Source organism: Leopardus geoffroyi, chromosome C2 (genome assembly GCF_018350155.1).
Source record: "Leopardus geoffroyi isolate Oge1 chromosome C2, O.geoffroyi_Oge1_pat1.0, whole genome shotgun sequence".
Taxonomy (NCBI): Eukaryota; Metazoa; Chordata; class Mammalia; order Carnivora; family Felidae; genus Leopardus; species Leopardus geoffroyi.
Window position 1 is genome coordinate 6838053 of NC_059333.1, and position 7935 is coordinate 6845987.

General features: G+C 56.9%; 1 long non-coding RNA gene across 2 annotated transcripts; it reads left to right on the forward strand.

The window, feature by feature from the left end:
* The first annotated feature begins 2108 nt into the window (after positions 1–2108).
* LOC123575998 lies at positions 2109–6761 on the forward strand. Of its 2 annotated transcripts, none has more exons than XR_006701126.1 (3): positions 2109–3265; positions 3892–4146; positions 5268–6761. It is a non-coding gene; the product is annotated as an uncharacterized LOC123575998 (long non-coding RNA). The 2 variants fall into 2 exon arrangements; XR_006701127.1 differs by lacking the exon at positions 2109–3265 and adding an exon at positions 3708–3804.
* Positions 6762–7935: the final 1174 nt, after the last annotated feature.

The following is a 7935-nucleotide window of genomic DNA, read 5'->3' on the forward strand; positions in this document are numbered from 1 at the left end:
AGAATGTAGCTGTGCATCGGTGCTAAAGTCCTCCGTAGTAACCCGTTCTCTTCCCTCCCCATGCCCTCCCCATACCCTCTCCATACCCTCCCCTCCCCATTCCCTCCCTGTCCCCTTTCTCCAAAGTTGAGAGGACTAACCGGGGGGGGGGTCCCTTGACCCTTCAGCCTGATCTCTGAAGGGGACACGTTTTAAGGCACCTTCTGAGGGCACCAAGGGCCTGGGCTGACGCTGCCCCATGGGCCAGTAACAATCAAGAGCCTTCTTCTTCACTCAAAGGGGAATGTGGCTGCGGTAACAGAACACAGCAGACCAAGGGGCTTCGAACTGCAGGACTGGATCCTGTCCCTGTTCTCCAGGCCTCAGGGGTGGGGTCAGGGTCCACCCGGGCTGGTCCCTTCTGGACGCCCCAAGGGAGATCCGTTTGGTGTCTCTGTCCTGCTTCTGGGCTGCTGCTAAGCTGGGCGTTCCTGCAGTCCCTGCCGGGGGCTCGCCTGCCTTCCCCGCTGCGGGTCTGGGTCTCCTTCCTGTGCCTGCAAGGACACCGGTCACGTCGGATCGGGGGTCTGCTCTGGCCCCTGTGACCTCATCTCAACTAACTACATCTGCAAAGACCCTATTTCCAAAAAAGCTCACGTTCTGAGGTTCCAGGTGGACACGAATTTGGGGGGACACTAATCAAGCCAGCACGGGCACCAAGCACCAACAGGGTGTGTCTGTCACCTCTCTCTGCACGTGGCAGCAAGACCCGCCCGTGACCACATGCTGGAGAACAGGACACACGTCTGGAAGGTGGGGAGGTCAAGGCTGGAGAGCAGGTTGCCACGGTGATTGTGTCTGGGGTCTATCACGGCCCCCTAGCTCCCGCCGGGTCCTGTCCTACCCCCCTGGGGCTGTCGGTGCACCCGCCACAAGGGGCCTGTGGGTGGCCGGTGGCCTTTCCTCCTCACCTGCGAGCCTGGGGTCCATGACGGAGCCTCGGAGCGGCCTCATCACTCTGGGAGGAGGTAGGAGCGGCCTGTCCTTCTGGGGGGTGTGCTGCCCGTGAGTCCTGGGCGAGGCAGCCCAGGACTTGTCACCCTAGCAACGGCCAGAGGACCCTTCAAAGCCTAACCCAGGGCAGTGATTCACACAGCTGCCGGGGGGTTGGCCTTTGGTGCAAAGACAAGAGTTCTGGGGGGTTTATGTCAGCCGGTGGCAGAGCCTTCGGGGGTCAGTACCCCCCCATCACGTCAGGAGGGTTCCGTGGGCTTTGGCTTTGAGAACCACACCCGGGGATCTCCTGGGCGTCCCCGGCAGGGGTGAGGCGGGAGCAGTCTGGGCGCGTCTGGGAGCCGGGACACTCTTGCCCGTCTCAGATGCACAACTACTCGTCCCCGTGAGCTCTGTCTCCCTCGGAAAGTCAGCCCATAGAGCCCGGCATCAGCTCTGCGGGGGAGATCTGTCTCCGGCCTCGTCTTTATACATCTTAACAGACGGGAGACGAGCGGCCTTTCCGTCTCACCCTTTCGGACCCACACGGGCGCCACGGCTCCACGGCTCCGCTGTATTCGGCTCCTCTCCTTCCGGCCTGGGTAGCATTTCCGGGGGTCGGAGGACCGGGCGCCAATCCGGACCTTCTTCCCCTTTCCCTCCAGGCTCCTCGGAGGCGCCCAGCGGAGGACTACTGGGCATGCGCGGTCATATGCGCCCCTTCGGTCGCTCAGGGTGGGCGTGGCCTAGGGTCCGGGTTTCCGAGGCCCGGGAGGAGCCGTCCGTCCGAAAGGCGGGGAGAGTCATTGCTGGGGACAGAATGGCCCGGGTCCTGCCCCTGAGGCCTCCCCCTTCCCCAGAGGCTGACCCAGGAGGGGGGGTGCCCCCCTGCACACACAGGAGCTGGGAGCCCCCAGGCCCAGGCGCTGCTCCCAGGAGGAGCCCGTTGTGGGCGGGATGGGTCAGCGGCCAAGGCCGAGCCCTCAACTTGCCGTCCCTGCCGTGGCCCCTGAAGATGTTCGGACGCAGAGGAAAACAACGCCCCCCAGGAACCCCCAGGGAGGGGGCAACTGTAATGGACAGTGGGGGGCCCAGAGGGAAGACGTCCTGCAATCTCAGCAACGGGGAAGCTGGTGACCGTCCTCGAACTTGTCAGGTGTGAGCCCGGGTGTGGCCACCTGAACCGCGAGCCGCCTCACCTTGTCTGTTCTGCTGGACTCTGACTCTGGACAGAGCAATTCTACTTAAGACAGCATTTGCCATCACAATTATTACAAACAATAGGATTCTTTCACGTGCAAGTGGCAGAAACTCATCCCAAAGTGCTTAAGCCTCAAAGGGGACTCAGCTTAGGTCCTTTATGAGACTAAGACCGAGGCTTCAGGATCAAGCCAGGATCCGACAGCTGGATCAAGGGTACAGATACCAGGATTTTGTTTCTGGCTGTCTTTCACCTTTACCGCTTCCTCTACAGGGGAAGATACCTTAGCTCTCACAGCATCTCCAAAAGGGATGCAGTGGCTGTTGGCACCCCCAGATTATAGGATTCTTGGTGCTTGTGATTGATTTCAGCAGGAGAGAAGTCCCCTGTTTCTTAGTGTCTATATTTGTCTGTGGAAGGGGGCTGGGCCTGGGCCGGCTGGGGTCTCATGCCCACCGCTATACTGAGGGGTTGAAGGTCATTCCCATGTTGAGGAGGGCAGTTCCCAGAAGGCAAGAGAAGGGGGCCAGAGATGCTGAGTGAACCAACTGGGTTCACTGCAGGGTGTTTGGAGACCAGCCTCCCACAGGGAACGAGTTACAGGGGCATCTGCTGAGAGCTCGGAGACAGGGACCAGCGGAGATGGAGGAAGAATATTGAAAGAAAGAAAAAAAAAGAGCCTCTAAAAACCCCACACACCAACAACCTCAGAACTCTGGCTCTGAAACTTGGAAATGTTACCTAAATTCTGACAAGAAAGGGCTTGTACATCTCTTTGTGTTCAGAATCGGCTGCTGGAGAACACAGAGCTTTCTCGAGGCTGTGCCCTGCAGATTCATTTCGGATTTGACATTTAAAAGAATGTTCCACCCACGGCTTTTCTTTGCGAGACGAGAGTATCTGTGAACTTAATATTCAGGTGGTTAAATAGATTGCTTGGAGAAAATGATCCCCTCTGAAATGCTGTCCCCTGGCACTTTGCTTTTTGTTTTGTTTTGTTTTCTTTAGGAGAACTGTGAGGGAAAGAAAGCAAAATGCAGAAATCCTCTCTGACATCCTCACTGCCCACGATGTTCCCAGCTCAGATGAGGCGTGAGTTCTCTCCGTCCCCACCCTGCTGCCTCTGGGTGGCTGTTCACCCGGAGCCCAGAGAAGTGACTCCTCACGGTGCATGGGTGAAGTTGGGGGGGGGGAAGCTGTGGTTTTGTTTTCGCCGGCTTTCAACTGAAATGTAGCATTTCCTTTGATTCTTGAGTGGAAGCAAGAACTCGGAGCAGCATTAGCCGGACTGGGGATTTTAGCACCAGTGGGATCACAGGTGTTCCATACCACGTGATTACTCTTGTGGAATCTGGAAGGAATGGTTCCCGATCATCTCTGCCCTGAAATTGCAATCATTATTAGACCTGCCCTGGATCTTACTATGAATGCACAAGAAAAGAGCACACGCGTTGCTTTTCCACACTTACAATTCTACGCCCATTTTGATATTTGTGGGGCTTTTTTTTTTTTTTGTCATCCTTCCGAATTTTATGTTACGCATTTCAGCATACGATTCTGGGAAGGGGTCCGTAAGCCTCGCTGGCCTGCTGAAGGGAGCCACGGCGTCGCCTGGCCACCAGCTCTGTGCTGTGAGTCTGACATGTGTTATTAGGGGAGCCCTCACACGCACGCTGTGAGGTGGGTATTAACAATCCCCCCCCCCCCCCACTTAACAGATGGAAAGACCGAGTCTCGAAGGATGGATACCTTCCCCAAGGAATGTATCGGAGCCACCAGCGGCAGAGTTGGAATTCGACTCCAGAACACCTGGCCCCCTCCTCCTGACCACCCCACCCGCTACCCGCCTTCAGACACCCGGGAGGCCCCTCTCCTCCCAGAAGCTGCTCTCCCTGAATCACCGGTGAGCGGGGTTTGCCCGAAGTAATTGATTGAACGTTACCCAGAAGCGGAAGCCAACCAAAGAGAGACGAGTAAGTGTTCGGTTCACCATATTTAAAACTTTTCATTTTAGAGAGAGAGTGTTTGCGTGCGTGAGCCAGGGAGAGGGCCAGAGGGAGAGAGAGAGAGAATCTCAGGCAAGGCTCCACGCCCCTCATGGAGCCCGACGCGGGGCTGGATCTCACGACCCTGGGATCACGACCCGAGCCGAAATCAAGAGTTTGATGTTCCACAGACGGAGCCTCTCAGGCGCCCCCAGCTCACCTGATTTTTCAGAGGCAAACACGGAGCGCTACCCTCCTTCTCGTTACTTAGCAAGCACGTTGCAAGTGCTCCCGGGTCAGGGAGAATGTTCGCGTGCGCCCAGGTGCACAGCGCCTGCCTCGCGCTTCATCTGTGCACGACTGGGTGAGACACTGGGCAGATACGCTGGGGCTGGAAGAGGAGGCGAGGAAGGAAAGGTGGGAGCAGGCTGGGAAAGGAGAGGGCAGAGACGGAGGCAGGAGGCAAATAGACAGACTGTTGTTCACGGGCAAGTCAGAGAAGGAAAGGGGCCCAGACCCGCTCTTCCAGAGACATGGGTCCAAATCCTGCTCCGGCCTCACCAGCTCTGTGAACCGTGTTCTTAGACGGAGACCTCGCCCCTGCCTCAGAGATGAGTGCAGGGTTGTCAACTCTGTGTGTAGGCACAGAGCGGGGCCTGGCCCTCGGGCGCCCGGTCCGTGGGGACACAGGTGATGAGGGCCTGATGTCACCTGGCATCCTGAGCCATTGCGGGCTTGGGCTTCGGGACAGAACTTTGGTCAGCGGCTTATCTCAGTCCCGTGTGTTGCCCACCGAAAACCGCTCTCCGTTCTCCACCTGCTCTTTGCTCGGAAACCATCCCTGTCTGGCGGACCAGGCGCCCACAACGGCTGCCACCAGCCAGGCACTGCGGTACCGGGGCTGGCACGATGGTCCCGAGAGCGCAGGACCACCCAGCCGTGAGCCAGCACCTTTGCCCCTTAGCACCCGGAGAGGTGATGTGTTGTTCCAGCTCATTCCCCGGGCACGCTCAGCATCCTCAGAGCGACCCCCAAATCGCGGAGGGAGAGTTTCTGCGCCGGTCTTCTGACCCTGGGCTTGAACAACAACTTGGTTTCGCATTTCACAGCCGCGTGCTGTCCTTTCCAGAAAACCCAGCCCTGTCCGTCCCTGGCTCTCACTTCCCGGCACCCTCACTTGCGCAGCTCAGAAACGGTAAGCAGCATGTTCCTCTTCCAAACATACTTTGGCGAAATATGCATGGCTCTGAAAACAAGGCCTGGCCACCTCCCGGGTGGAGCCCTGCGGAACTTGTCTCCTTGGTCTCCTATTCTTGATAACCTGACTCGGCCGCCTGCCCAGGTACAGATTCCCTGCCCTGGGCGTGTGGCCGGTTCTCTGAGCTCCATGCCTGCTGGGGACGAGGGGGGAAGAGCATGCTGTCACCACAAGCTCAGGAGGGAAGGCACACGGTCCCCCAGGCCAGTGGCCGCGGCAGGATGTCTTTCCCGGGTGACTCACCCAGACTCACATGGGTCCCACGGTCCCTGGGCGCCAGCTGGGCCCAGATGGCCAAGAGGGGAGGCAGGGTCTTTCCACAGCTTTGCTCAGGATTGATGCTCAAGCCCCAGCTGAGGGACAGGGCGTCCTCGTCAGAAGGCTTGGCAGAGGCTCTCTTTACAAAGGGACTTACCCACGATTGCGGAATGGATGTGGCCTGACATTAAGATGTTTTATGACCCTGATTAAGCAGGAGCGGGGAGCTGGAGAGAGGTGGTGATTAATCCTCCCACGGAGGAGCTGGCCCCCATCATCCCCACTAGACAGAGAGGCTGGACAGCAGGGGATGATTGCCGCTCCCCAAAGAGAAGAAGCCCAGTTTCCACCCGGGGTGTGGGGGGTGAGCCTCGGGCCTGCTGGGCGGGCGCTTTGCGTGTGTTCCCGGGTGGCCCGTGTATGGGCCCTCAGAGGGTCAGACACCTTGTGTAAGACAGAGGACGCCTGTGCCCTGGGACGGCGGTCCCTGAGGGGTCCTGGATGCCCCCTTTGAGACAGATGCGAGGAGGCATCCCAGGAGGACAGAGCCCATGACGTTCCTCAGGGTCTCTGGTGTGGGCCCCACGAGAAGGCTCTTTGACAGCCAGGCCCCGAGCAAGTCCCTGCTTCTTGCAGGAAGAGTGTTTCCTTCCTGGCCTTGTTCCCCTCTCTGCTTGGCCCAGAAAGCTCAGGACTAAATTTGGGAGTCGTGTTGTGAGTTCTTGAATTCCCATAACGTACACAGGGCATTCTGGCCCCTCCTCGCCCACCTTTCCATCTTAGCTCCGTGCTCTGATCGCTCAGGCATTCGTGTTTCTGGTTTTCGTCGTAGGGCACACACCTCTGGGTACATCTCCCATCCTCATGGAATGAGGTCAAGGGTAATAATGGGCTTCTCTGTCTGTCTGTCCTTCCTGGCTGGGGATGCCTCTGGTGTGCCCATGCACGGGACTGTCCATATCCTCAGAGGAAACCCTCTCACCGATCCCTCCAGAAGGAGAAAAAGAGGGGTCAGGCACTGGACATGAAGTTACAGAGACAACCCACGTGCCCACAGGGCCTGGTAAATGGGATCTTTGTACACAAGACTCTCTTCCGTCTCTCAAAGGAATGAACTAGAGTTGCGACTCTCAGCGTGAACAATTCTCCAGAACGGACGACTGAGCCAAAGATCAAGTTCCAGAAGAATATATATGAGATGATATTATTCAAAACCCCTTTTAAAAATTTGAAGTGCTTTTCAGCAGTGTTTGTTGGCTTATTTGTTTGTTTGTTTTTTTGTTGTTGTTGTTCGATGGCACTCTGGTCACTGAAATGAGGATGTCTGGCTTCTCAGAGGTCAGGACCTGCCCTGAAGGACCCCAGTCCTTCCTACTTTTTCCAATGGTTCACCTTCATCTGTGGGAATTGAGCACTGGGTCCAGGGGCACAGACTGTGGTCTTTGCCAACACACCAAGTAAAGCCATGTGGGGACACAGGAGAGCCCCCTTTCGGGGTTCCATCAGGAGAGAGCCCTCATCCATGAACAGGGATGGGGCTTCGTCCGGGACCACTCAAGGGAGACTGGGAACTGTGGCCGGGCTCACCTTGGGCACAGAGGCTGAGAGGGGGCCCACTTCATGCTTGTCGCGAGGGCGATTCTCAGAAAACAAAACCAGAAAGGACCAAGGGTCGGTGAGGATGTGGAGAAATCGGAACACTTGTGCCTTGCTCGTGGGCGTGTAGATGCAGCCACCGTGGCAAACCGTAGGAAGCTTCCTCGAAGAATTAAAGATAGAACGACTGTAGGGTCCAGCAAGTCTGCGTATACACTCCAAGGAACTAAAGGCAGATGCTCAAAACAGATACTTGCACACCGATGTTCATGGCTGCATTGTTCGCAACATCCAGAAGGTGGAAACAACCAGAATGCCCACTGATGGGCACGCGGATAAACTAAATGTGGTCTAGCCACACAATGGGATACTATTCAGGCTGAAAAAAAAAAAGAACGTAATTCTGACACACTACAGCAGGGACGAACCTTGGAAACATCGTGCTCAGCAAAACAGGCCAGTCCCAAAGGACAGACGCTGTCTGATTCCGCTCAGTGAGGTGTCTGGAGTAGTCAGGTTGTTAGACACAGAGAGGAGGCCAGAGGTCGTGGGGGGCTGGGTTGCAGTTTGCGAAGACGGGAAACTTCTGACGATGGATGGCAGGGATGGTTGCACCACAATGGGAATGTGCTTAACGCCGCTGAATTTTACACTTAAAAAATAGG